General features: G+C 36.3%; 1 pseudogene; it reads right to left on the bottom strand.

The window, feature by feature from the left end:
* Window positions 1-22,474: 22,474 nt before the first annotated feature.
* Window positions 22,475-23,337, bottom strand: LOC129062098 (F-actin-capping protein subunit alpha-1-like; annotated as a pseudogene).
* Window positions 23,338-25,153: the final 1,816 nt, after the last annotated feature.

The following is a 25,153-nucleotide window of genomic DNA, read 5'->3' as shown; positions in this document are numbered from 1 at the left end:
ATAGTAATTTTTATAGCAGCCCAAGTTGACTAAAATGGTTTCCTTTACTTTGTTTTTTCATTTATTTATTTATTTATTTATTTATTATTTTTGCTTTTAGGGGGAGAGAGAGGAAAGGAGGGAGAAAAAGAGGGGAAAAACATCGATTTTTTCCCCCCACATATTATTTCTATGTATTGTTTTTAGAGAGAAAGGGGGGGAGAGAGAGAGAGATAGAAACATTGATTTGTTCTTCCACTTTTTTTATCCATTCATTGATTGATTCTTATATGTGCCCTGACCAAGGATCGAACCAGCAACCTTGGTTATTGGGATGCTGTTCTAATCAACTGAGCTATCTAGACAGGGCCCTCATTCCATTTTTTATTTATCCCAATTCTAATCTTTGTTATTTCCTTCCTTCTGCTAGCTTTGGGTTTAGTTTGCTCTTTGGTTCTATTCCTTAAGATGTACAGGTAGATTTTTGTGATTTATTGTTCCCTCTCTTACTGATGTATTAGCTGTAAGTTTTTGTTGCACTATTATAGTATAACTATTTATTTTGTCATTGACTACCTTCAGGTGATGTTATACCACTTCACATGTAGTTATTCTCCAGCTTTTGTGCTTATTACCAATACATACATTTTACTTCCGCATGTAGTGTAAATCCTACAATATATTGTTATTATTTTTGCCTCAACAATTGTCTTTTATAGATATTTAAATAATAAAAATAGAAGTATTTGTATTTACCTACATATTAGCTTTTTCTGGTGATCTTCATTCTTTTTATTTTTTAATTATTTTTTATTTATTTTTTACAGTTTTTAAAATTTATAAATCATGTTTATTCTGTTACAAGTGTCTCTGTTTTTCCCCTTTACCCCCCTTCATGCATCCTACCCCCACGCCCTGCTCCCACAGTCAGTTCCTACTCCTTTGTCCATGTCCATAGGTCATTCCTACATATTCTTTTTCTAATCCCTTCCCCTTCTTTCCACCATTGTCCTCTTTCCCCATCCCCTCTGGTCACTTTCAGTCTGCTCCATGTTTCCATGCCTGCGGTTTATTTTCTTCGTTAGTTTATTTTGTTGAATAGAGTCCACTTATAGGTGAGATCATATGGTATTTGTCTTTCATCAACTGGCTTATTTCATTTAGCTTAATATTCTCCACTTCCATCCATGTTATCGCAAAAGGTAGGAGTTCCATCTCTCTCTCTCTCTCTCTCTCTTTCTTTCTTAAATGCAGACTGATTTTATCTATTTTTTAAATGTCAAAGTTAATTATAAATTATTTTTAAAAATTTAAAACCATTATAAAGTCTCAGCAATTGAACCAACATGACACCAGCACAGAAATAATCAAGTAGATCAATGAAATGTAATGAACATTCTAGAGACAAACATATATATCTGTGTAACAAGTAATATAAGATTAAGTTGATATTTCAAATCAATGGGGAAAGTAAGGATTATTCAACAAATAAGGCACATGGACCACTATTACTTGAAATAAAACAAATACAGAGCCCTATTTCACACATTGTACAAGAAATACTCAGGTGAGCTAAAAATCAATATGTAGAATCTAAGGAGTTTTAGGAGAAAATACAAACTAATATTTTTCTCACTCTGAAGTAAAATATTCAAACCCAGAAGCTATCAAGTAAAATATTGACAATATGACTATATTAAACATTTAAGACTGTAAAGTAATATAGATATAAAAAAATTAAAAGACAAGTAATAGAATAGGAAAGTATTTGCAACCCATCTAGAAGAGGGTTAATGGTTTGTCTGTGTTTTTTTAGGGAAAACATTCTACAAACGTTTAATCAAAAAATGGATAAAGAATACCAAAAAGTCATTTAAAGCTGTTTAAAAAATAATAGAAATGGGCAAGAAATATACAAAAACAGATTTAGTTTCAACAAATAATAAAGTAACAAAATAACACATCATTGTTACAATCAGATTAATAGATATTAAAAATATTGGTAATATCAAGTATTGGCAACTGTGAAAGGAACTAGGTATTCATAAACTCTTTTCTTCATTTTCTTAAAGTAGCCCCTTTAGCATATTTTGCTGTGCTGGTTTGGTGGCGGTGTAATCTTTTAGCCTTCTTTTGTCTGGGAAACTCCTTATTTCACATTCCATTTTAATGGAGAGCCTTGCTTGGTAGAGCTGTCTTGGTCGCAGGACTTTGCTTTTCATGACTTGGAATACTTCTTGCCATTCCCTTCTGGCTTGCAGTGTTTCGTTTGAGAAGTCAGATGCTAGCCATACCAGGGCTCCCTTATATGTTACTACCTGTTTCTCCCTTGATGCCTTTAGGATTCTCTGTTTGTCTTTGATATTTGCCATTTTAATGATGATGTGTCTTGGAGTGGGCCTCACTGGGTTCCTCTTGAATGGGACCCTCTGTGCGTCCTGGACTTGTGTGACTTTTTCGCTCCTCCAATTAGGGAAGTTTCCCATCATCACTTTTTCAAACAAGGTCTCTATCCCTTCCTCATCCTCTTCACCTTCTGGTATCCCTATTTCTTCTGGATATTATTTCGTTTCAGGTTGTCCTGCATTTCCCTAAATGCTTCTTCATTCTTTTTGAGTCTTTTTTCATTTTCTTGCTCTTTCTGGGAGCTTTTTTCTACCTTGTCCTCCAGCTCACTGATTTGGTCCTCAGCTTCATCTAGGCTGTTTTTGATTCCTTCTACTGTGTTCTTCAATTCAGAAATTGTATTCATTTCCTCTTGTCTCTTATTGATAGTTTCTATGTCCTTTTCCATGCTGATATAGTTTGCAGTATGTTCCTCATAGTTTTCCTGTAGTTTTTTGTAATTCTCTCTGAGCTCACTGAACTCATTGAGCTTCCTTAGAACCCTTGTTTGGAACTCAGTATCTGATAGTTTACTTGCCTGTATTTAATTTAGTTTTCTTTGTGGGGATTCCTCCTTTCTCTTTGATTGGAGGGTATTTCTTTTTCTTCCCATTATTTGTGAGACTATTCTCTTTTGCTTCTGCTTCTTAAGTTGATCTGTCTTGATTTCCTGACTCTGTGGTGTGTACTTCTATGGTAGGAGACCGCTGTTTTTACTTTCTGGATCTGCCTCTGATGATGTCAGATGTTGACCCTGTCTGACCGTAGGCAGTCTGTTCGAGACTTTCAGATATCTATTGTCTGTGGCTGTCTCCTTCAGCTGTTAATCTAGTCACTCTGCACTCAGCAGATTGCCTTAGACAGCTCAGGGAGGGGGAGAGTCCCTCCTGGGGGCAGGGTTATTAGGTCCTTTCATGCTGCTTCTGTATGGGGGAGGAGTCCACACTGGGATCCCACTGGCTACTCTCTCCATTCTCTCCCCAAAGCCTCCATCTCCAGTCTCTCTTCAAGTGTCTCCAGACCTCTGTGTGCCCCCTTTAGCCAGGGATCTACTGTCTGTGGTTGCCGCTCTTCACTCAGCAGGTGGCTTAGACAGCACAGGGTGGGGTGGAATCCCACCTGGGGGTGTGGCTATTGGGTCCTCTGATATTGGTGCCATTCAGGGGGAGCGGTCTCTACTTCAGCAAGATGGCTGCTGCTGCATGGGGGTGAGTCAGCACTGAGATCCCACCAGCTACTCTCTCGGTTCTCTCCCCAAAGCCTCCTTCCCCAGTCTCTTCTCAGGTGTATCTCATCCACACTGCCCCCACCTTTGCCGGAGACCAGAGTAAGTGGCTGCAAATAAAAATTTTGTGTTGGCCCTATAGAAGGCTCTTTGCCTCTCCAGCTGCCTCCCTCTGGCAGAGAGCAACCCTACCACTTTTCGCAGCTGGCTGTTTTTTGTGACTTTTTGGTCTCTGGTGTTGTAGGCTAGAGATCCCCGCTTTCGGTTTAGACCCCGCTCTTCTCAGGAGGATCCAACTGGTTGATTCAATATCCTTCTGGTGCTGCCTCCCGTGGGCGCCCCACATGCCTTCTCGAGTCTGTGCCTCACTTCTTACCAGTTAGATTGCACTAAAGCCAATTCTTCTATCTCTGAAGTTACAAGGCTCCTCTCTCACTATTATTCAGTTGTTTGTTCCAGATGATTTCTCCACAATTTAGTTGTAATTCCAGGTTTGTCCTGGGAGGAGGTCAGCGTGACTTCCACTCACTCCTCTGCCATCTTGATTCTCTCTATTCTTTTGTATAAATTGAAATTTTCATCTGGTGTTGCTCTTTCTACTTGATACATTTCTTTTAACATTTTTATTGTGCAGATCTGCTGGTGATAAATTTTTTCAATGTTTTTGTGTCTGAAAACTTTTGTATTTTATTTCATTTTTGAAGGACATTTTTACAGGGTAAAGAGTGCTGGACTGATTTTTCCCCCCAATAATTTAAAGATGTTGTCCCACTGTTTTTCAACTTGTATTTTTATGGTGAGAAATCTTCTGTCTTCCCTCTCTCCATTCCTCTATGAGTAAATGTGTCTTATTCTTCTGATTGTTTTTTTAGTCTTCTCTTTATTACTTCCTTTAAGAATTTGGATTATGATATGCTTATTGTAGTTTTCTTCTAATTTCTTGTATTTGGGGTTCATTGAGCTTCTTGAATTGGTGGATTGTAGTTTTCATTAAGATTAATATAGTCTTTGCATTTACCTACTTCATAACTATTTCTGGTGTTCTTCATTTCTTTGTGTAACTAGAGGTTTTCATCTGGTATCATTCTTTCTGCTAGAAGCACTTCCTGTTGTGTAGGTCTGATGTTATAGGCGATGTGTGCAGTGTAATTTTTTTCTAGTTTCTTGTACTTTGGGTTCAGTGAGGTTCTTGGACCTGTAGGTTATACTTTTCACTAAATTTGGATTTTTTGATTAATTATTTCTTCAGATATTTTGTTTGTCTCCATCTCTTTTCTCTTCTTTGGAATGTACTTCATGTATACTAGGCCACTTGAAGTATCTATAGCTCATTGAAATTGTCTTTTTTCTCTTTACATTTCATTTTGGATAATTTATATTGCTATTCTATAAATCCATTAGTCTTTTCTTATGCTATCTCTAATTTTCTGTTAATTATATCCAATATATTTTAAACTTCAGATAAGGTAGCTTTCATTACAAAAAGTTCAATTAGGTTCTCTTAAAACTCTCTTGTCTTATCACAACTTAATATGCTCATCTTTTTGTCTACCTTCTTGAACATATATAATACAGTTTTAATAACTTTTTGTCTACTAATTGTATCATATGTGTTGTTTCTGGGCCAGTTTCAATTTACTGATATTTCTTTTCATTATAGACCATAATTTCCTGCTTTTTTTTTTTTTTTTGCATGCCTGGCAATCTTTTATTGGACACCAGACATTGTGAGTTTTACATTTTTGAGAATAGATATATATTCTTGAATTTTGCTGTAGAACACAGTTAAGTTTCTTGGAAACAGTTTGACCTTTCAGGTCATGCATTTGAACCTTGTTAGGTGGAATCAGGGCAGTATTAAGTCTAGAGTTTATCCCCTTGCCCCTACTCACCTTCTGTGTACTCTATTTGATGTCTATGAATTGTGACATCTTTCACTCTAGGTAGTGGGAACAGGCACCATTTCCAGTCCTGTGTGAGTTTTAAGGATTCTTCTTTCTAATCTTTTCAGAGAGTTCTTTCCTCAGTCTAGGATGCATACACACACATGCACTGATCTAAACTTATCTGAAGAGTCAAGAGAGACCCTGTGCAGATCTGTGGAGTCCTCCCTCTGTGTTGCTTTCTTTCTGATTTTCTGGCATGTGAACTCTTGCCCTTCAGGGACTCTCACCTTGTCTCCTTAAATCTGGAATAACACTGAAATCTACCTGAGTTTTTCCTTCCTCTGCCTTGCCCTGGAATCTTTGTCCAGGAAGAAAGCTGGAGCAACTGAAGGATTTTCTTTCTTTAAGTCTTTTTTCTCATTTGCTTCCTACCTCTCAAGAATCACTAACCTTCATCGCTCAGTCTCCAATGTCTCGAGAACTGTTGTTTCATGTTTTTTTGTCTAATTTTTAGTTGTTTCTGTTAAAACAACTGAATTCAATCCATTGAATCCATTGACTTTGGCTAGAAGCAGAAATTCTGGCTTGCCCTTTACCTTCAGACTGAAACCCCAACTCTATACTTACATTTTGAAAAATTTTCTCATTGGTAGAATTAAAATTTAAAGGAAGTCTTGTTGTATTACCATTTTGTTGTGGTGGGAGGGTTTTCAGCTTATTACAGGCTCTTGAGCCAACACACTCAGGTCAAATTTTGGATCCTTCAAGATTCAAGCTTTAAGCTGTGTGACCATGACAAAGTTAATTTATCTATCCTATGTCCACATTTAAAAATGGAGATAATAATAACACTTACATTATAAGGTTGTTGTGAGGATTAAATGAGTTAAGACGGTATTCCCAAAGCATATTTTTCTTTCTTTTTAAACAATTGATTTCAATGATGACTTTTTTTTGTCATTTTATTTATTTATTTTTATTGAAATGGGAAGGGAGGGAGAAAGAAAGAGAGAGAAATATTGATCAGTTGGTTGCTTCTCAGGGACCTGGCCTTAAACCCAGGCATGTGCCCTGGCAGGGAATTGAACTGGAAACCTTTGAATTTGCAAGCCAGCCTCAATCCATTGAAACACACCAGCCAGGGCTAGTCATCTTATAACTGAAAGTTTGTACCCTTTGGCCAACATCTCCTCATTTTCCCCACTCCCTTGCCCCTGTTAACCACATTTTACTCTCAGTTTCTGAGTTCAATGTTTTAAAGTTACACATATAAATGAGATTACACAGTATTTATTTTTCTCTGTCTGACTTATTTCATAAGCAAAATATCCTTAAGGTTCATTCACACTGTTACAAATAGCAGAATTTCCTTCTTCTTTATGGCTAAATAATATCCCATTCTATCATACATATCTTTTGATCCAGTAATCCTCAAGGATGTTTATTACAGCAGCATTATTTACTAACAAAAAATTTAAAAAATGACCCTCGCTGGTGTGGCTCAGTGGATTGAGCACCAGCCTCTGAACCAAAGGGTCACCAGTTTGATTCCCAGTGTAGGCCACATGACTGGGTTGCAGGCCAGGTCCCCAGTAGGGGTTGCATGAGTTGCAAACACATATTGATATTTCTCTCCTTCTCTTTCTCCCTCCCTTCCCTTTTCAAAAAATAAATAAATAAAATCTTTTTAAAAATGCCTGACAATATGAAAAAATTAATTTAATTATAGCATAACTATATTCGGAATGATTATTAGATATTCCAGTTTTGTAAAACAAAGCAAAAACAAGAAACATAAAAATATTTCTATATACCCATACATGCATGTGCACATGCACACACACACAAGGCTGTTGGGCAACACTTCAAAATGTTAATAATATTATTTCTGTGTGATAAAATGACAACTTATCTTTCTGTTCCACAATTCCAGTGGTGGGAGGTCATCTCACGTTAAGACAATTCTCCAACACCAGCTGGGTGTTCTATAACTCAATTCAATTCTGACACTTTTGTCCTGACTGGTGCGGCTCAGTTGGTTGGTTGTGTCGTCCCACAAAACAAAGTGTTGCTGGTTCAGTTCCCAGTTGGGGCAATGCCTGGGTTGTGGGTTCAGTCCCAGGTTCAGGGTGTGAATGGGAGGCAACCGATCAGTGTTTCTCTCTCACATTAATGTTTCTCTTACTCTCTCCTTTTCTTTCCCTCTCTCTAAAAATAAATACATTAATTTTAAAAATCTGATACTGTTGTAAACATTAATATAAATGGAGCCACTTTAAAATGGAGAGGGGCTGTAATGCCAGAGGAACTTCCTTGCATGTCTTATGCTGCAAATCTTTGGAATGTTAAAATAGGACAAATAACCTTGGGACTGGGTGTATGCAACCTTGCTCCCCAATGAACTGTTTGCAAAGATGACAAGAAAGCCATTACTATGACTACTGGACTAATGATTATTAGATTAAATGTTTTAAAAATTGTATGTAATTAACATCACGATGTTATGTTATGCCCCAATAGAAATGTCTTCCTTCTACTTATCTAACTGTTCCCATCCTTTTCTCATAAATATCTATTGCTAGTGCTTTTCCAAATAGCTATTCTTATTGACTTCAAATAAATTATTTCTGCCTCTCACTTTGAAAGGTCTTTTAGTTAGGTTATCACATCTGGTGTGGTTGAACATGATCTAAAGTGGCCTCACTTTCATGGTTCAGTATCCACTGGAACCAGGTATGGTACCTAAATTTCCAGGGAGGCACAGACTATGACTATGAATCCCTGACTATGAAGCCCTCTTAGAATCAAACCTCCCTCCTTTATTGGTTGAGTTCAAATGCCTTCACATGAAATCAGGAGGGTTTTTTTCCCCCCTTCAAGGAGGGGGATTTTTCCCTTATGGGAGGGGTGATTGTCCAAGGTGCCAGAACCAAGGTGCAATATCGTAGGAGCAACAAAATGCCAGTTCCAGGTGGGGTGAGTACTCATTTAACTGCACTTCTTTGTTTCCTTTTCCTGTCCCTATCTGTTATGCTGTTTATTATAAGAAAGAGATTTCATAAGTTGAGAAATCAATCCAAAGCTTTCAAACACAACGAAATGTATTCTTTAATTGATAAAGAAAAGTTTCTAAAAAAAAAAAAGAAATAATTTTTGGTCACCTGAGTAGGTACTGTAAAATTTCTTACTGTTTGTCCTGCCTGAAACCTGATGAGATATTTAAAAGAATGATCAGAAGTTTGACAAAAGTAGAAGTCAATAGTTTTTTAAAGCCTCTGTAGCTTCCAAGGTCTTTCTACAGATATCAGAAATGTAAATGCAGCTCACAACTATCTGAAACTAAGCAAACCAAAGGGAAGGGGGAAAAATGGGAGAAGAAAATCAGTTCTCTTGCTTAAGCATCACCACTCCACATCTCCTTATAAATTGTTTACCAAGTCAAATACAAATCTTAAAGGCTTAGCCATCTGAATGAATAATTTTAATTGACTTAAACTGTTATCGATTGATGGGGTTTTGCTGTACCTGTCTCATCCTAAAAGAATATTTTTAAATGAAATTATTAGGTCTCTATATATAGACAGACACACCAGGTATGGAGATATCTATCTATCATCTATCTATCTATCTATCATTTATCTATCATCTATCTATCATCTACTGCTAAAGGAAATTATTAGAATTGACTTACTAAAAAAGGGCTCTTTAACTGGCTTAAAGAAATTAAGTACTTATATAAATTAAGAAATATAACAAAATTAACATGAATGCCTTTCAGGGTCATGTAGTCTAAGAAACTATTTAATATTAAAGCTATTTTTTTTGGTTTTAATTAAAACAGGCATACCTTTAAAGGTTATTAATATTTAATATGACATTTTAATTTTATCTGGGTTTACAAATAAAAATAAGTTCTTATTATCTCTGTTACAGGGTTTGCCAACAGAAAAATAGCTTGGGATAATGATTGACTTTGTCTTTGATTTATAAAATTTTCATAAGTAATCTAAATGTAATTATTGAGATTTATTAGATTACATAGATATAAAGAGAAGAAAAGGTTTTATAGTGAACTTTTCAGCAATAATTGTTTTATGGTATGTGCACTTTATTTTTTTAAGTATATTTTATTGACTACACTATTTTAGTTGTCCCATTTTATCTCCCTTTTATGCTCCTCCTTCCTGCACCCCTTCTCCCACCAGCATTCCCCCAGCTCAGTTCACGTCCATGGGTCATACATGTAAGTTCTTTGCCTTCTTCACTTCCTATACTATTTTTAATCTCCCCCTGTCTATTTTATACTTACCAGTTATGCTTCTTATTCCCCGTACCTTTTCCCCAATTCTCCCCCTTCCCCTCCACATTGATAACCCTACATGTGATCTCCATTTCTGTGATTCTGTTCCTGTTCTAGTTGTTTGCTTAGTTTGTTATTGTTTTGTTTTTTAGGTTCAGTTATTGGTAGCTGTGAGTTTGTTGTGATTTTACTATTCATAGATTTGATCTTCTTCTTTTTCTTAGATAAATCCCTTTAACATTTCATATAATAAGGGCTTAGTGATGATGAACTCCTTTAACTTGACCTTATCTGGGGAGCACTTTATCTGCCCTTCTATTCTAAAGGATAGCTTTGCTGGATAGAGTAATCTTGGATGTAGGTCCGTGCCTTTCATGACTTTGAATACTTCTTGCCAGCCCCTTCTTGTCTGCAAGGTTTCTTTTGAGAAATCAGCTGACAGTCTTACGGAAACTCCTCTGTAGGTAACTGTCTCCTTTTCTCTTGCTGCTTTTAAGACTGTCCCCTGGTCTTTAATCTTGGGTAATGTAATTATGATGTGTTTTGGTGTGTTCCTCCTTGGGTCCAACTAGTTTGGGATTCTCTGAGCTTCCTGGAATTGCATGTTTATTTCCTTAGCCAGATTGGGGAACTTTTCTTTCATTATGTTTTCAAATAAATTTTCAATTTCTTTCTCTTCATCTTTTCCTTCTGGCACCCTGTAGGGACAATGGAGTCAGTCAGGCTCCCTCACCCAGATATCCAGGCAAACATAACTTAACAATCTTATAACCTTGAGTAGGGGCCTGCATGTGTAGAGTAAAGCTCTGTAATAGAACCAGAAGGTCAGTGTTGGCACCCTGCTGGCTTTGTGTACATTTAATATATAATAAGGGAGTCAGAACGTTCTGCAGTGTGACTCGTGGTTTGTGGCCCACATGGATCACCCCACCCCAAAATAAAGGCCTGTGCATGTCAGATGTCCCAGTGGCTCTGCATTATTCTTCCATCTGCCCAAATCCTGTGTGAACCTGCCTGGCCTCAAATGCTTACAGGACACACCCCTATAATTCAGATGTTGGAACATTTAAAGCTGTCTCAGAGGTTCCTAAGTCTATCTTCATTTTTTGGAATTCTTGTTTCTTCATTCTGTTCTGGTTGAATGTTTATGTCTTTCTTCTGCTCCAAATCATGGATTTGAGTCCCGGTTTCCTTCCCTTCTAGGTTGGTTCCCTGTATATTTTTCTTTGTATAGCCTTTACTTCTTCCTTTATTTTGTGGCTGTACTCAGTCATTCCTGTGAGCATCCTGATTACCAGTGTTTTGAACTCTGCATCTGATAGGTTGGCTATCTGCATGTGCTTAATTGTTTTTCTGGAGTTTTGATCTGTTCTTTCATTTAGACCATATTTCTTTGTCTTGGTGCACCTGTCATGTTGTAAGGGGTGGAACCTTAGGTATTTGCCAGGATGGGGCAACCCACTTCGTTGGGTTGTGGCACTGTCCATCGGGGAGGGGTCAGAGAGGGAACAATGCTGCTTGTTTGGCTCTGGCCCCACCTTCAGCCACTTCCCTTACTACCCACAAGCAAATTGCACCCTTCTAGTGCTGATTCCCAGGGGGGTGGGCTGTGTATGTTCTAGGACCCAGTGGGCTCCTCCAACAGACTCTTCTGTGAGACTGGCAGTTTCTCCTGCCACACAACCCCCACGGGTTTTTACAGTCAGAGGTTTTGAGGCTTTATTTCCCAGTGCTGGACCCTGGCTTGCACAGTCTGTCTCTTTCTGCAGTTGTTCCTCCCTGTTTTTTTTGCACAGGAATGCGGGACTACCTGGTCTGCCAGCTGCTGCCTTGCCACTCATCCCTCCGCCCTGGCTGCCCACCTCCAACCCTCCTACAGGTCTGGATGAATTCTTTAACTCCTTGGTTGTTAGCCTTCTATACTGTTCAATTTTCTGGCAGTTCTGGTTATTTTTTGTTTTTAAATTGGTTGTTATCCTTTTGTTTATGCAAGGAAGGGAATCCTTCCATCACCTACCTACACCTCCATCTTGGCCAGAAGCTCTGTTTTATGGTATGTACATTTAAAATAGTTTCCCAAATTTTGGTAACTTGAAACTTTAGAGTTTTACTAAGTTAAATTAAAAGATGAAAATTATTGAATATCTACATCATTTCCAAATAAAATAAAATACTGAAATATTAATTGCCAATGAATCTAAGTTTACCTACATTTGTTTTTTTAATGCAGAGAAACTGTATTTGGGTCTAATAATAAAAATGTGTTTTATTGAAGAAACATGTATTTCTAAAAATTATAAAATATATTTGTCAGTCAGGGAGCCCATGTTTTTAATTACAAAAAGTGTCCAACAGTTTGCCTATGCTCATTGCTTACTTTGATTGCCACTAAAATTGGGGTTTGTAAGGGTTAAGAATCTTAATTAATATAAGAATAATTAATATTATTTTTTATTAAACATCGATCAACTGCCTTCTGTATGCACCCCGACCAGGGATGGAACATGCAGCTTAGTATGTGCCGTAACCAGGAATTGAACCTACAACATTTTGATGCATGAGATGATGTTCTAGCCAATAAGCCACCTGGCCAGGGTGAAATAATTAATATGTATTTTCCATAAAAGATGACATAAGGTATGGAGAGATAGTTTCATTAAGGGAAATGAAATAGATTTTTCCTGGTTAATTCAGAATGGAGAGAAGAGAATTTTACTTCTTATAATTAAGCTGGCTAAAGTTAAATTACTAAATTATTATTATAATTGTTTTCAAAACATTAAATTAAGCTTTAATATTAATGATGTGCCTATGTAAAGCTAAAACTTAATATTATTTCTCTGCTAAAAGAACAAAACTTTTCTATATTATTGGTATGCCCTTAATAAGAAATTATAAAGGGAAAACAAATATTTTATGTTTTATTAAATAATTTCCTGTACCCTTTATCATAAGGTCTTTAATTGCTTAAGTAAACTGAGTCTACTTAATATTAAAAGAGCTAAAATTTTGTTTACAACTATGAAACCTTCAGTATTTGTCTTTGAAATGTTTTATTGTCATTTTAGATAGATAATTATTATTTTATTAAGTATTGTTCCACAATGACCGATGACTTTATTTGAACAAATGTTTTAAAACTTTTGATATATTTGACAAACTTCCCAAGATTCAAAAGTAGTCATTTTTTTGATCTTCAAGATTTTTAAGAACTTTGTAATTTTTCGGAAGGATTGCTAAAATACTTCAAAGATTTATTCTCTCTTTTAATAAAAGGGGAAATTAAACTAATAAGGTGTATGTGGTTTTTTAAATTACACAGGATGTTAAATTAAACAATGTCAAATAAATTATGCTAAAAAAACTTTGCAGTCTTCCTCTGTCTCTAAAAGTTGTTAACTCTTACCAAGTCTTTGAAATGTAAACACACAGGAACTAACCAAAACATTGCCTTGCAAAGACTGAAGGAAAAAGAAGAGGTCTTTTAAAAATGAAAACTGCTCTTTAAGTTCCCCTGTCAAAATTGATTTGTAAAAGAGCTATGGCTTTTTACAAAACTACAAGAAAATAATAGGGATAAGACAAAATGACTGTATATGGAAAATATGCTTTCAGTAGAGGACGGTATAAGGTATGGAGGTGCATTTTTGTTGAAGGAAGGATATAAAAGACATGAGTCTTTTGGGGAGAGGGAGTTCGGTAGAAAAAGAAAATAATTTTGTCCTAAAATAAAATAATTGTTTCAAAATAAAAAGGAGATAGGAAAAAATTAAAAGGTTCATGTATGTTGCACAACCTCCGTAGGGGAGGGATCTTGAGAAAAGAATTTTATAGCTCTGGCTGGTGTGGCTCAGTGGATTGAGTGCTGGCCTGAGAATCAAAGGGTCGCAAGTTCACTTCCCAGTCAGGGCACGTGCCTGGGTTGCAGGCCAGGACCTCAGTAGCGAGGGTGCAAGAGGCAACCACACATTGATGTTTCTCTCCCTGTCTTTCTCCTTCCTTTCCCCTCTCTCTAAAAATAAATAAATAAGATCTTTAAAAAAGAGAATTTTATATGTGGTCAAACTAAGATCGGAATGGATAACTAAATAACTTGCATCATTTATATGAATTATGTATGTGTGTTTATGTATGTGAACTCTCATGACATCTTTAACCATAGCCATTTTTAAATTTTTAAAATCATTTACAGATAATTATTGTTTACTCTGAGGATTTTACAAAAATGTTTCTACAAAGGTGTTTCATCTTCAGAGCTATTCACGGAGGTTCTGACACTAAAATACAGATTTCTAATTAACTTTTAGATCATACCATTAAACTGGGTAAAGAGCTATAGAACTCTAAGGGAAAACTGGATTCAAAAACTGCGAACAAAAAGATCAAGATCAAAAAGAATTAATAATATGGGACTAAATGAACTAATAAAGATGAGTAAAAATTTATGACATTTTTATAGTAAATGTTACTAGTTTTTGATCTTTGTTTTCTAGATATAAGATTTTTTTTCTCCCAAGCTACCTATGACCTACAGCAATTTGGTAAATTATACCTTTGCAGGCAAAATTAAAATATTTATCTTCCAGAATTTCAGGTACTCTTAGTTAATCCCTGTGTGACCAAATTGAAAGGTGTTCACCCTCAGATTCATATTTCCCAATTTAAAGAAAGCTCTTATACCTGACTGGACTGCTCAGTCAACAGAGGTTTGAAATTTATAATTACCAGGAAATGAAGCAGTTGGCATCTACTGTGGACAACTAACCCAAGATTTCAAATAAGGCCTGGATAATCTACACATTTCTTTTCCTCTTACTTTATTTCCTTCCCATCTCACAAAAAAATATTAGAGGCAAAGCACTAACTATAATAGTTATTGTTTCTCTTTTCTCCTTAATTTCTGTCTGGAAAGGTAACACTGGGCATCATCGTCAAACCTACTTCACAGGTCAAAATGTGCAGGTAGTAACACACATAGTCAGGGTCATTTAATGCCTGGTTATATCAGCCACAATAATGTTACCAGATTTGAAAAATTTGCTTATAATAACCACCACAGCAATAACCAACTAGGAAAAAATCTTTAAATTCTCTTACATAAATTTGAGTTGCTCTTAACTACATCCTTGGCAAGCAAGGTAGAATTTGTTCTGTTGTTAATACCTCTGGTTGTACTTGGATAAAATGCCTCTGTTAAACTAAAGATGAAACTAGATAAAATCTAGGCACAAATGATTGAAGCCAGTGCCTACTGACATCTCATGGTTCTTTAACATCTTCACCTAACTGCCATCATGTGTTGCCTCCCAGTTTAGGTCTATTCTTCAAATTGAACTTAACCTTTTGTTTGTAATTATAGAAGTTTTTGCTGTTATAAATCACTGTTTTGTATACCTTGATGTTATAAAGATACCGCTCTGGTAACTGTCGCTCAACATTTTGAGATGATCACAAAGGCTTTTGAGTTTTTGTATGAGAAACCTCAAAAACTACTGATGTTGCCCCGAAAGAAATATGGCAAAGCCTTATTCTGTTCTGGTGTTCTCGTTGTTCAAACGTGGTCTAAATATCCTAAAAAAATAGGTAAATAAATCTACTTTCCCTTCTTTGTGGCACATGACATACTGGGAATGAACCTTCCTGGTGATGAGGAACCGACAATTGGATGACATACCCAAAATGAGCCACCTGACCATGAAGTTTTTAATAATCTCTCAGTGCTGCTTTCCAGTGATTGATTAGCAATGCTTTCAAGGAAAGATCTTGGTCAAAAGGGGGACAAATTTAAACAATAAAATAAATGGAGCTACTTTAAAATGGAACTGGAATTACCATGCTGGAAAAACTGCCCTGTATGTTTTATGCCTCAAGTCATTGAACTATTAAAAAAAAGGCAAAATAACATTTGGACAGGGCCTATGCAAACATTTGGCCCTCCAAAATTGTTTGTAAAGATAACAAGAAGCCCTGACTGGTGTGGCTCAGTTGGTAGAGTGTCGTACCGCAAAGTGAAATGTCGCCAGTTTGATTCCCGGTCAGGGCACATGCCTGGGTTGTGGGTTTGGTCCTCAGCCTGGGTGCCTACGAAAGGCAACCGGTTGATGTTTCTCTCTCACATCAATGCTTCTCTGCCTTTCTTTCTCTCTCCCTCCCTCCCTTCCCCTCTCTCTAAAACACACACACACACACACACACACACACACACATACATACATACATAAAATCTAAAAAAAAAATGACAAGAAAGCATTTATTCCTATTGATCTCAAATACTTGTTGCCTTTCACTTTGAAAGTACCTTTTATTTAGGTTAACACTATCTACCTGGAGATCCCACAGGTGAAGAGCTCAGACCCACAAGACTACCTTTCACTTCAGCCATTGCTGGTGTGGTTCAGTTGGATGGAACATCATCCTGTAACCGAAGGGTTGCAGGTTCAATTCCCAGTTGGGGCACATGCCTAGGTTGCAGGTTCAATCCAGAGCTAGGTGCATACAGGAGGCAACCAATTGATGTTTCTTTATCACGTTGGTGTTTCTCTTTCTCTCTTCCTCTTTCTCACTAGAATCAGTGAAAAAATGTCTTTGGGTGAGTATAAAAAGAAAATTAAGACTCCCCTTCACTTTAGATGCTAATCACAGGCCCAGGTTGTCACCTGTGCTTCTGACTAACTGACTATAAATTAGAGGTTCCCATGATCCCCTCTTTGGGTTTGGTTAATTTGCTAGAGTGGCTCTAAAACTCAGGAAAACAGTTTACTCACTAGATAACAGTGAGATGGAAGAGATGTCAAGGTACGTGGGAAGGAGTTCAGAGCTTGCATACTCCCTGAATACCATTCTCAAATCTCTACAGGTTCACCAACCCCAGAAGCTCTTCCAACCCTGTCTTTTTGAGTTCTAACAGAGGCTTTATTACATGGGCATAATTAATTATCACTGACTATTGGTGGTTGAAATCAACCTCCCGCCCCTTTTTCCCCCTTGGAGATGGTGGCAGAAAGAGGAGGATTGTGGGGACTGAAAGTTCCAACTGTTTAATCACATTAAGATTGACTCTATAGGCAACCAGTTCCCATCCTTGGGTGAAGTCCAAAAGCCACCTCATTATCATAACAAGAGACAACTTTTTTGTTCTCCTCACTTAGGAAATTCCAAGTGTTTCAGGAGTTTTGTACCAGAAATGGGGAAAAGACCAAATATATATTTGTTATAAATCACAATATCACACAGGTAGTTTATCTCCTTTATACTTCTGTTTTTTTCCAAGTTTTCTGCAATGACTTGCATTAACTTAATAATAAAAACATGTAATATATTTTAAAAATTATTCTAACTTTAAGCTAAGACAGCAGGGAGCCAGCAAGATTATCTGGTGGAAAATGGAAAGGGTGAACACGGTATTTAATCCTAGTAGCAGTTTGTTAAGTGGGATGGATAAGAGCCTAGATATTCTGATGACCACACCTTCATATACTTGAGTTTTACTGAGGCTTGTGGGGAACCTGCACAAGGATGTGCACACACAATCACTTTTCCCACTTGCATTTTGAGAGGAAAGTCGTAAGGATCTGCTGCAGCCTGCAGCTCTTCGCAGAAAGGTTGGGCTCCCTGCTTCATGGTGTCTGAGAAGCATGGCAATTGCAGGGAGAGCCCAGCATGGCTGCCAGCCTATCCCGATGTCTTACTAATTCTTACAACTGGCAAGTATACAGCAGTCAGACTAGAGAGATTCTCCACCAAGATCATAATGATACCACAAGGGGAAGAGACCTTATCTTTTCTGAAAAGTGGGTTAGCATTAAGGATAGAAGTGAGAGGCTGAGGGATGTGTTGTAAGATATAGGCTGAGGGGTGAGGCTGGAAGTGGTAGGTCTAAAATGAATGTGTAGGGTGGGCAAAAATCAGTTCTGAAATGAATGAAGATGGAAGAGTAAAACAAATGGAGTGGGCTGGAGTAAAATAAACATTGCTCATCACATTCTTTATCACTTTTGTTTTATGAGTATCAGAAAAAGATGGTTGCTCTGACTGGTGTGGCTCAGTTGGTTAGGTGTTGTCCTGCAAAGCAAAAGGTCACTGGTTCGATTCCTGGTCAGGGTACATGTCTAGGTTGCAGGTCCCATCCCTGATCATGGCACATGTGAGAGTTAGCTGATCAATGTTTCTCTCCCTCTTTTCCTCCCTCCCTTTCCATCTCTCTAAAAATAAATAAATAAAATCTTAAAAAAAATAGTTGACTTTTACATTTTGGTCTGGCGTATAAGAAGCTTAGAAGTCACCACTTCATACTAACAACAAAGTAAAATCTGAACTAAAAGCAAAATCAAGAGTTCTTAGATCCATTAACAAGTAAGGTCACAGTAGCTCTGGCTGATGTGGCTCAGTTGGTTGAAGCATTGTGCTGTAAACAGAAATGTCATGGGTTTGATCCCTGGTCAGAGCACATGCTTACGTGGTGGGTTTGGTCCCCAGTTGGGGAATGTATGAGAGGCAACCATCCAATGTTTCTCTTCCACTCTTCCCTTCTCTCTAAAATCAGTAAGCATGTCCTTGGGTGAGAATTAAAAAAAAAGTGAGGTCACAGTAAGCCATAATTACAAGAAATGTTAAAAGGACTTCAAGAAGAAAAGAAAAGATAAAAAAATATGAATAAGAAGGTATAAGAAAGAAAAATTTCTCATTGACAAAGGCCAACAGAGAACAAAAACAGTGGATCAACTATAAAACTAATAATACAAAGGTCAAGACACAAAAATAGAAAGGTCATATAATTACAATAATAAATTAAGGGACACACACAAGCACACATGAAAAAGAAGTAAAAATAATGACTAAAACCATAAAGATAAAGGGGATGAGTAAAAATGATAGTGATTTTAGAATGTATTCAAAATTGCCCTGGCTAGGTGCTCAGTTGGTTAAAGTGTCCAGATATGCCAAAGTTCTGTTTGATCTTCATCAGGGCACATATTAGAGTCAACCAATGAGTACATAAATAAGTGGAACAACAAACTGATGTCTCATTCTCTCCCCTCCCTATCTAAAATTAATAAAAAAAATTAGGTGACCATCAACTTAAAATAGACTGCTATAAATGTAACGATATATTTGAAGCACATGGTAACTGCAAACTAAAAATTTATTTAAAATTTACAAGAAATAAAGAGAAAGAACTCTGAACATAACACTATAGAAAGTTATAAAAGAAAAGAGAATAAGACAATAAGAAAGGAACAGAGATGAACAAGAAAAACAATCAGAAAATAATTAATAAAATGGCAATAACTATATACCTGTCAATATTTACTTTAAATGTAAATGGACTAAATGCTTCAATCAAAATACATAGGGTGGCTGAATGAATAAAAAACAAGATTCATACATATACTGCCTACAAGAGACCCACTTCACATTGAAAGACATACATGTACTGAAAGTGAAGGGATGGAAAAGATATTTTATACAAATGGAAAAAAAAAATGCTGGGACAGCAATGTTTACATTTGGCAAAGACTTAACAAAAGACAAAAAGGGCATTTAATAATGATGAAGAGACCAATAAAACGAGAAGATAGATATAACACTTGTAAACATTTACACACTCAACATAGGAGCAACCAAATATATAAAGCAAATATTGGCAAATGTAAAGGGAAAGGTTGACAGTAATACAGTCATAGTAATGCACCTTTACACCCCATTTACATCAATGAATCGGTCATCTAGACAGAAAATTAACAGGGAAACAGTGGCCTTAAATAACACATTAGACCAGATAAATTTAATTGATATTTTTTAAGACATTTCACCCCAAACCCATAGACTATACTTTTTTTTTTAAGTGCACATGGAACATTTTCTAGGATAGACCACATGTTAGGCCACAAAACATATCTTAATCAATTTGAGAAGATTGAAATTATATCAAGCATCTTCACTGATCACAATGATATGAAACTAGAAATCAATTACAAGAAGAAAACTGAAAGACACAAACACCTGGAGGAAAAATAAACTATTGGGTTGGCCAAAAAGTTCATTTGTTTTTTTCTGTTAGATGGTTCTAGTAGTACTTAGTTGTCTTTAATTTCATTCAAAACGATTTTGTTAGATTGTATTGTAACAGCTGTCATATATTATGTGTTTAAATAAAACTTATCAAAATTGGTAGATTTTTGTGTAACCATTCTAATATTGAAGATGGAAGAAAATATGCGACATTTTTTGGCATATTTGCTTTATTATTTCAAGAAAGGTAAAAATGCAACTGAAACGCAAAAAAAAAGCTTTGTGTGGTGTATGGAGAATGTGTTTCAACTGATCGGACATGTCAAAAGTGGTTTGCAAAGTTTCGTGCTGGAGATTTCTTGCTGGATGATGCTTCACAGTTAGGTAGACCAGTTGAAGTTGATAACAATCAAGTCAAGACATTAATTGAGAACAATCAACATTATACCATGCAGAAGATAGTTACAATACTCAAAATATCCAGATCAATAAAGTTACTGGTGAAAATGAAACACAAGTCATTTATATTATGGAAAAAACTAAGCAGACTTTTTGGCCAACCCTATACTATTAAACAATGAGACCAAAGAAGAAATAAAATACCTTGAGAAAAGTGATAAAGAAAACACAGACTTGGGGTGGTGAACAGAAAATACAATACAGATGATGTATTATAGAATTTTAAAGCTGAAACCTATTTAATTTTATTAACCAATGTCACCCCAATAAATTCAATAAAAAAGTAAAAAAAAATAGATGAACTTTAAATGCATTATGCTAAATGAAGTTAGTCAAACACAAAAAGATAAATATTGATAATACTTATATAAGTATGATAATACTTATATGAAAAGCCTAGAATCCACAAATTTATAGATAAAAATAGATTAGAGGTTACCAGGGGTTGGGGGTAGGGGAGATAAGGGAGTTATTGTTTAATAATAAAAATTTTGATACAAAATTCTGGAAACAGAAAATTTTGGACATAGATAATGCTGATGGTTATACAGATGTGTGAATGCCACTTAACTGTATACTTAAAAATGGTTAAAATAGCATTTCATGCTTACAATAAAAATAGTAAAATATACTTATAAATCTACTTTGACTTTTACTAAATGATTTTTTTTGCATATTTGAAATGATCACATGGATTTTTGCCTTCTTTTAATATGTAAATATTGTGATGATAAACTAGTTTTATATTCTTAATCATTTTTTGATCTTAACATACCATTATTTTAAAGAACAAAACAGGTATAATTTTATCGGACTACCTGATACAGAGGATAGTGTGGTATGGATCGATAGTATGAATGACAGATAATACAAATATATTTTTATTTGAAATAAACAAAAATGCTTAAACAGCTCAACAGGTCATTTGGAAACAAACTCTTGCTTGATTATGTTTTTGAGCAAAAACAAAGCTGAAGCACAAACACCCTTCTTTTTTGACATGTATATGGAGATAGGTAGGAAGACACTACTTGATTTTTAAAAAACTGACCTTCCCTTAAGGCGTGGTCATAGATGTGTAAACAATGTAAACGAATCCACCATTTCAGTTGTCTCAGAATACCTGTGTATTTTGAGATCACACACACCTGGGAAAAGTGGCTATATCAAGTTAAGTTCTTGGCAGGCAGGACTGAGGAAAAGTAATTTGGAACAAGTTTTACATCCTATTTAGAACAAATCACTAGAATTCCCTTAAATAACAGGTTGCAATAGAAAGATACTGCCTGAAGTTATCCTTTTCACTTTGGTTCATTTTTAGGTTTTGTTTGTGATTTACATAGTTGTTTGATTCATTTGCATATAGTACAATCCTGCCACAGTGTATTAAAGTGCAAGATATCTAATATTTCTTCATCTGCATTTTTCAAGTCTGATATTCTAATACATTCAAGTTTGATACACTACTACATCCCTCATATGTCAGCAGTTCTTGAATATTATAAACGATAACAAATGGATAAAACTCTGCTAAAAATGCCGATGTCTACAGCTGTAATGGTACTAGATGGGAAGGAGACAATGAGGGAAGGGAGAAAAGCAAATATGTTTATATGTTCAGAATGTGGTTCAAGTCTTTGGATTTATAAACAACTTCCCCAGAGAAGCTGGCTATAAGTGGAATTTCCAGAAAACTTCCTTTGTCTGAAAAACCCCAATCCAAACTTTTGAGAACTACAGTTATGCAGTGCTATAAATGATGATCAAAGCAGTTGGAGAGAGAAGGATGAATGTGTCTTCCATTTGGCTACAGTTGGTAGTACAGCCTCTTTAGCTGTTGGTGGATCAGCATAAACCATGGAATTATTAGAGGTAGAAAAGCATTGAGCTTATTACCTGTCTATATCAGTTATGGGGCTTCATGGCTAGGAAAATTTTCTAAAGAGTAAAATAACTTCAGGATAGATCTCTTCCTCCATCATTAAATGTGGTGGAATAAAAAAAAAAAGATTTACAAGTAGATATAGTGAAAACAGAAAATTACAAGACAGAGAATACAAAGGTATCAAGACAATGCTATAGGTTCAACAGCATTCTATGAGGCTAGAAAACCTGTTAGCTTTACAAGCTCTAGCAAAATATCACTCTTGTATATAAATCATATATGTATCATATGATCATACACTAAAACATTTCTTTCCACATACTGAAGAATCCTACATACAGCCTTTAAACATTCTGCATTCCTTTGCCAACCTTGCAGCTGAGTATCTTGTTCCAGTTGATTTTGGTGCGGATAACTGGAAGCTGCCAGCGCGAGACCTTGAATGTGATGTCTGTCATTGTTTGATAATTTTCACTAATTGCTGTCTGATATTCATTTTTTGCATGCTCTATGATTTTAGTAAACTCATTGGCAGTTTGGACTTCATTCAAAACAGTTATTGAATCCTGTACATCTTTATGACTAACCAGTTGAACATTGTCGTCTTCATAATAATGTACCTGAATCTTAAGTACTCCAACTACCTGGGCTGTAGGTGGTGTGAGGGTGAACATCCATTCTGATCTTCAGCCACCGTTCCAGACGTTTTTAGGCTGAAACTGGTAGCTTTCAATACACACAATAATGGTCTGTTGCCCACTTACAGTTTTAGCATAAACAGTACAGAAGCCATTGGAATAATGATCTTTCACATAGGTCCTTAAAGCACTGTCATAGGATTCTTTCCATGACTTCAGACCTCCATCTACTTCCTCTGGCTGTGGGTCACTTGCTTCTGTCCATAAGTGATCAAACTTAAGGAAATTTTGTTTCTTGGATCTAAAAATCTGCTAATACCCAGGTTGCTGTGTTCTGTAATTAAGACCTGATCTTCATATCCTTCTGTCTTCTCAGGCATGAACTGATTCATGTTATACTGGGCAAATTTACGTGCTGCTCCTTCTCTGAGGAGATTGTCATTAATAAGTAGTAGCCAGACATCACTGAATGCTTCATTAAATTCCCCTGGGGGTGCATGAGTGATGAATTTAGCGGCTATATATACCACCTTCTCCTCATCAGACACCCAGTCCTTGATATCAGCCATCTTGGCTGCCCTGGTGCAGCCCAGCTCCATAACATACCGTTTTTTTAATACACTGCACCATTTGAATTTGACAATACTTTATCTAGGAGTTTTGCAAGCATGTTTATAGTAATATTGACCTATAATGTTGTTTTTTGTAGTATTCTTGTCTGATTTTGTTATCAAGTGTACTAGTCTTATAAAATCCATTAAGTATTTTTTTCTATTTTCTGTTCTCTTGGCTATTTTGCGTAAAATAATTGTTTTCCTTTTAAAAATACTTTCTTTTTTTTTATTTTTAGAGAGAGGGGAAAGGAGGGAAAACCAGAGGGAAAGAAACTTAAGAAACATCAAGGTGTGGTTGCCTCTCACACACCCCCTACAAGGGACCTGATCTGCAACCCAGGCATGTGCCCTAACTGGGAACTGAACTGGCAGCCCTTTGGTTCACAAGCTGGCGCTCAAACCATGGAGCCACACCAGGAGGGCAAGTCTCTGTTTTTCTAATTCTAACACAAATTCATTTGTAAAATTTTCTGTGGCTGATGCCTTTTGGGGGATAAGGATGGTCCAAATAGTTTTGATTAACAATTCAATTATTTTAATAATATCCAGATTTCAGACTCAATTTTTTAAAAGCCTTTATTTTTATTTTCTTTAAAGCATATTTTATTGATTACGCTATTACAGCTGTCCCATTTTATCTCCCCTTTAGTTCCCTCCACCCTGCACCCCCTCTTCCACCAGTATTCCTCCCCCATCCCCTGCCACCCAGTTCATATCCTTGGGTCGTACATGTAAATTCTTTGGTTTCTCCATTTCCTACACTATTCTTAACTTCCCCCTGTCTCTTTTGTACCTATGAATTATGCCTTTTATTTGCTGTACCTTTTCCCCCATTGTACACTTTCCTTCTACCTGCTGATTGCTCTCCATGTGATCTCCATTTCTGTGATTCTGTTCCTGTTCTAGTTGTTTGCTTAGTTTGTTTTTGTTTCTGTTTATTTTTATTCAGTTGTTGATAGTTGTGAGTTTGTTGTCATTTTACCGTTCCTAGATTTTGATCTTCTTTTTCTTTGATAAGTCCCTTTAACTTTTCATATAATAAGGGCTTGGTGATGATGAACTCCTTTAACTTGACCTCATCTGGGAAGCACTTTACCTGCCCTTCCATTCTAACGGATAGCTTCGCTGGATAGAGTAATCTTGGATGTAGGTCCGTGCCTTTCATGACTATGAATACTTCTTGCCAGCCCCTTCTTGCCTGCAAGGTTTCTTTTGAGAAATCAGCTGACAATCTTATGAGAACTCCTTTGTAGGTAACTATCTCCTTTTCCCTTGCTGCTTTTAAGACTGTCCCCTGATCTTTAATCTTGGGTAATGTAATTATGATGCACGTTGGTGTGTTTCTCCTTGAGTCCAGCTAGTTTGGGACTCTCTAAGCTTCCTGGAAGTCTACTTTTTTCACCAGATTTGGGAAGTCTTCCTTCATTATTTTTTCAAGTAAGTTTTTAATGTCTTGCTCTTCCTCTTCTCCTTCTGGCACCCCTATGATTCGGATGACAGGACCTTTAAAGTTGTCCCAGAGGTTTTTAAGCCTCTCTTCATTTTTTTGAATTCTTATGTCTTCATTCTGTTCTGGTTGAATGTTTATCTCTTCCTTCTGCTCCAAATCGTGGAGTTGAGTCCTGGTTTCCTTCCCTTTTAGGTTGGTTGTCTATATTTTTCTGTATTTCACTTTGCATGCCTTCACTTTTTCCTCTGTTTTGTGGCTGATCTCAATAATTTCTGTGAGCATCCTGATTGCCAGTGTTTTTTTCTGTTGTTTTTTTCTTAA

This window comes from Pteronotus mesoamericanus, unplaced genomic scaffold (genome assembly GCF_021234165.1).
Source record: "Pteronotus mesoamericanus isolate MK-2021 breed Mesoamerican mustached bat unplaced genomic scaffold, CSHL_Meso_final scaffold_705, whole genome shotgun sequence".
NCBI classification, from domain to species: Eukaryota; Metazoa; Chordata; class Mammalia; order Chiroptera; family Mormoopidae; genus Pteronotus; species Pteronotus mesoamericanus.
The sequence above is the reverse complement of the archived record's forward strand: the minus strand, read 5'-3'. Positions and strand labels throughout refer to the sequence as shown.